At 44.3% G+C, this 5439-nt stretch overlaps 1 pseudogene; it reads left to right on the forward strand.

The window, feature by feature from the left end:
* The first annotated feature begins 715 nt into the window (after positions 1 to 715).
* Positions 716 to 1632, forward strand: LOC149203526 (uncharacterized; annotated as a pseudogene).
* The last annotated feature ends 3807 nt before the right edge of the window (positions 1633 to 5439 follow it).

Below are 5439 nucleotides of genomic sequence, written 5' to 3' on the forward strand. Positions count from 1 at the left end.
TTTTTCCACTCGAAATTTTGATGGAAATGTTAAGCTATGGCATGAGTATCCTGGAAGCCTCAATATGTGTCTTCTACTACTAACTCTGTGCCTTTAGGTCTCTTGAAGGAGGTGGTACCAGCTGATTCAGTACCCATCTTAGAAGTTTCCTTGGTCATAACTCCAAAATCCCTAAACAAGGCTCTTATAGTGATTGGAAAAGGTTTTGGCCTTCCATTTGTTTGGATATGTTACACCTCTGGGTGTAAATATCACAAGGTAGGTCACTAAGAGGCTTATGATCAAGTGGTTACAAATATCACATGGGAATTTGATGGAAGCTTCCTATACAACTGCAGCAATGACAACTCTGTCAGTAGTTGGATCAAATATGGGAGTTCTCTTCTTCCAGTACCTTTCCCCAAACAATTTTCCTAACCTTGCTTCAAAAAAATAAAAAATTGAAAAATGACATGGGTCTTTCATCATATGTATTTGTCAGTTGCTTTGGGTTGGCTATATCACCAGGAAATCTGTTTCTTATTGCTATACGAAGCATTGATATTGATTTAGTGGATCCCATGTATCAATTGAGGTCCCAGAAGGAAGCTACACATTTTTTCTAGATAGGCGGTCAACACTTGAAATCATCTATGGGAAAAATTTCAGAGTGTAGGCTTGAAATTTACAGTGGATTTTCAAAGAGGGGCATTGTTTTTTGGGGGTAAAATGTGCTATGGTCTCTGAAGCATGTTCCAAGAGATTCATTATTTTTTATCAGGCTAGAAGCATAGTTTGAATCATTGTCCACCCTCCCATTGTGCATGAGTTTCCAAACCTGGTACCCAACTCTACAAAAGGCTTGGACAAAATCTATGTCTGTAATAGAATACCTAAGAGAGAAATCATTTCAGAATTACCTTCAGTATTTAAGTCAACTATCTAGGATGGGTTGTTGGCATACAAGGAGCATATGACTCCATTCACAAGCCTTGCAAGGAATATGAAATAGGACGTGGTTGAGTGTAGAGGCTATTGGTTACAGGTTTGTTGCTTGCTCTAGGCAAGAAGAAAGTAGAAGCCAAATGAGTTCTAATGGCTCAAGCAAAGGAGGTTATCAAAGTCAATTGCAAGAAGATATCAGAGATATTGAACCTCTACTATGTTTTGATGAGGAAGAGGATGATAGCATTGGTCACACTCCAAGTGAAGCCATAAGAATGGCTAGTTAGCCAGACACAAGACAATGGACATACTAGCAATGATAATCCAAGTAGGAATAGACAATGTGAATGTATGGAATTCAGAGAAAAGGAGGTTGACTTTATTCTGCTTTCTATCCAACAGAAGGTAGTTTTGAATGGGAAAAGTAGTTCAGATGGTGTTTTCTTTCCACCCATAGCAAGCTAGGAATCAGGAAACATTAGCTCAAATAATAGTGCCACTAAAGTGGGGCAACCAATATCATGGAGGAAGTCAAGGAAAGAGAAAATGAAAAATGTTATAGATCTATTTAGGAGTATTTTTCCTGAAGGAAATTCCATGGATATTGTAGTTGTTCTTGATGTGGCCTCCCAGTACTTGAAATTCCTCCAACTCGGAGTCGAAAGGTTGGAGGCCAATCAGAATGATAGAACTTTGTTGAAGCCTTGAGATCCCTAATTGATGTGGTAAATCACATAGCTTTTAAGTTTTAAGCTATGTTTACATTCTCTGTTGGACACCAAAAACGTTTTATTTTCCAGTTTAACTGACTATTTTTGCTAAAATAGCTAGTGGAATCATGTTGAAATGTGCCAAAAATAGCTTATTTTCTAAAAATATGAAGGATTAAAGATTAAAAAAAATATGTCTGCAATGACCTGTAGGCAGCCATAACATTGAATTTGATCCGGATAACCATAAAGACAGATATGCAGTGGAAATAATACCTCAATTCATTACTGTAAAATACTGAAATATGCTTACAAACAGAAATGGAAATAAACCAGCTAGGGCGATGATAGCTTATCTCTGAGAAGAGATGTGGTGGCTACATGCCTCTGAACTGTCTTACAATGAGGCTCGAAGGCCTATTTATTGTTGAGAAACAATGGAAAACCCTTCACATTCCAAAACCTAACCCTAGAAGATGAAACGCCAAATTGTGGGCCCCGTTTTTGGGTAAGTTGGTACATCAACTTCCCGGGGTCGCGAATTGGTCGTACTATCTCCGTTTGACGTGCATGATAGCCCGTTGGAAAGATCTCTCCAAGGACTACGACGGAAAAGATGATTTTCATCAAAAAAATAGCTGGCGGTGGATTTCCCAAAAAACGTCGTTTAGGGCCTCAAAACGGCTACGGAAGTTTAGGACCCAAAAAACTGCTAAAAATAGTAAACTGTGCTATAATTAAGGAAACTGAAAAAAACTGTAAGAAGCATTAGAGGGGATCTAAGTGGAATTAGCCGGTGGCCACCAATATCCACCTGGATCATTCCTCCCCCCTTAGGAAGCAATGGTCCCCATTGCATTGAGTTCCTCCATGAGATGAGGGAACTTCTGCTGCACTTGGTCCTTGGTGAGCCACTTGCCCTGGTGAAGGAGTTGTCCTGCTTTGACAACTCGATACAGTTGGATATTCTGCTGGCGAGTGTGCTTGATCTGTGTGTCCATGATCCGATAAGTTGCAGCTTGTTCCATGCAAGCTGGATTTAACTCTGTGGGTGTGAGTTGTTCTGCAATGTCGGACATGTCTAGTAATGGTGGAAAGTATGGCCGAAGGCGGTCGACATTGAACACTGGGTGCAGGCCAAGGAATGGGGGAATTCTGAGCTCAAATGCATTCTCTCCCACAGCCTTGGTAATGGTGTAAGGGCCATATCAGAGTGGTCTGAGTTTCCGATAGGCTCCGGTAAGGCGTTCCTTTTGCAAATGCAACCAGACTTTGTCACCCACTCGAAACTTGTGTAGCACCCGATGTTGATCATGTCGCTGCTTGTACTTGGCATTTGATTTCTCCAGAATGTCATGGACCTGCTGGCGAATATGTTGGATGTGCTCAATGAAGTTGTTTGCCTTATCTGTTTCAGATTGGACATGAGCAGAATCTGCGTGAGTAGCTGCAAATGGCATGGCCACGTCGATGGGACATAGTGGCTGGAATCCCAATCCCACCTGAAAAGGGCTGTGGCCAGTCGAGCTGTGGAGAGCCCGGTTGTAGCTGTGCTGAACATAGGGGAGGCTCTCGTCCCATGTGCGTGGATGCTTTGAGTTGTACATGCGTAGAATGTGTACGATCATCCTGTTGACGACCTCAGTCTGGCCATCAGTTTGAGGATGGAAGGTTGTGGACTTAGTGAGTTTAGTGTCCAGCATCGACCAGAGGCTAGACCAAAATGTACTAAGGAACCTGTTGTCCCGATCCGAAATGATAGAATGTGGGATCCCAAAGTGTACCCATACTCGTTCAAAGAAGAGTTTAGCAGTGGCTTCTACTGTGATATTCTTCTTGCAGGCCGCCATAATGGCCATCTTCGAGAACCTGTCGACGACCACAAAAACACAGTCATTTCCATGCCTAGTGGAAGGGAGGCCTGACATGTAATCCATGGAGATGGATTCCCAAGGTCGACTAGGGGTAGGCAGCGGGGTATAGAGGCCTTGCTTCTTGATGGTCGGTTTGGCAATGGCACAAGCAGTGCATGATCTGATGTAATTCCCGACATCTTGTCGAAGATTCGGCCAATAGAAATATTTCTGCAGTACAGCCACCGTTTTTTCAACCCCAAAATGCCCAACGGCCCGACTGTAGTGTGCTTCCCAGATCATATTGGCACGCTCGCTTGAAGGAACACAAAGGTGACCGAGGTGGCATAACAGGTCGTCCTGGAGGTGAAAATCTTGAACATGTTGACCCTCGAAGAGTGTCTGGTATGTGTGGCCAAATTCCGGGTCGCTTTTGTAGAGCAGTGGCCAATCAGAAGTCTCGTGCCCACAAGAGTTGAGCACGGTGGTTAATGCCATGATCGGTGGTCGACTGAGGCAATCTGCGACATTATTGGTGCTGCCCTTCTTATACTTGATATTCAAATGGAACTGTTGCAAGTATGTGGAACACTTCTGATGGCGATCATTCTGCAATTTCCCTTGGGTCTGTATGAACTGTAGGGGTCGATGGTCTGTGTGGATGACCGTTTCCTTCCCCAAAATGTAATGCTTCCATTGTCGACAGGCCTGCACAATGGAATACATCTCTTTGTCATAAGTGGGATACTTCCGGACTGTGTCTGAAAGTGTCTCACTGTGATATGCCACTGGATGCCCGTGTTGAGTAAGGATTGCCCCAATAGCATAGTCAGAGGCATCTGTCTCGACCTCAAATGGTTGTTGCAAGTCTGGTAATGCAAGAACTGGTGCTGTGCAGAGTCGATCTTTCAACTCTGTGAATGCGTTCTGTTGAGATTCAGACCAAAAAATTTTTGCTTTCGCTCCTCCCTTGGTGACCTGACTCAATGGCCAAGTGATATGAGAAAATCCCAACACGAACCTGCGGTAGAAGTTGGCAAGGCCTAGAAAGCTGCGAAGCTCTGTCAGAGTTGTTGGAGATGGCCAATCCCGAATGACTTGGATCTTGGCTGGATCCACATGCACCCCCCGTTCATCAATAATGTATCCCGGATACTGAACCTGGGTCATGCCAAAAGTGCATTTCTCCAAATTGGCACATAACTTGTGTTGTCGCAGTGTTTGGAGGACCTGTCGGATGTGGTGGAGGTGCTCTTCCCAAGTCTTGCTAAAGATCAAGATGTCATCCAAGTATACCACTACAAATGAGTTGGTGAATGGCCGAAATATGTCATCCATTAGCCTCATGAAGGTTGCAGGAGCATTCGTCAATCCGAAAGGCATAACCAACCATTCGAAAAGGCCCTCCTTGGCTTTGAAGGCAGTCTTCCACACATCGGAGGGTTCGATTGGTACCTGGTGATATCCTGACTTCAAATCGATCTTGCTGAAATATTTTTCCCCCTTTAGTTGGTCCAGGAGGTCATCAATCCGTGGGATTGGGTACCTATTACGGACAGTGATCTTGTTCAACACTCGATAGTCAATACAGAGTCTCCAAGTCCCATCCTTCTTTTGTACCAACACGATCGGGCTCCCACAGGGCGATGAACTCGGACGGATGTGACCTTTTTGCAGTAGCTCCTGAATCTGCCTCTTGATTTCATCGTTCTCCAGAACAGAGCGTCGATAGATTGGTCCATTGGGCAGCGGCGAACCTGGGGTTAGATCAATGGAGTGCTTGACCTGACAGTGCAGAGGAACCCCTGCAGGGGAGGTGAAGATGTCCTCATACTCCTCCATGACCTTGTCCATCTGTAGTTGTCGTGCAGAGGGGCCCTGTCTAGAGGTCGTGGCCACCGTCTTCTTCTTTTCTTGAGGGCGTATCATCACGAAAACAAACTTCCTGGGTT

The sequence above is a fragment of the Pinus tabuliformis genome, chromosome 2_1 (assembly GCF_031772625.1).
Source record: "Pinus tabuliformis cultivar Carrire ecotype Pingquan chromosome 2_1, CPIR1, whole genome shotgun sequence".
In the NCBI taxonomy this organism is placed as follows: Eukaryota; Viridiplantae; Streptophyta; class Pinopsida; order Pinales; family Pinaceae; genus Pinus; species Pinus tabuliformis.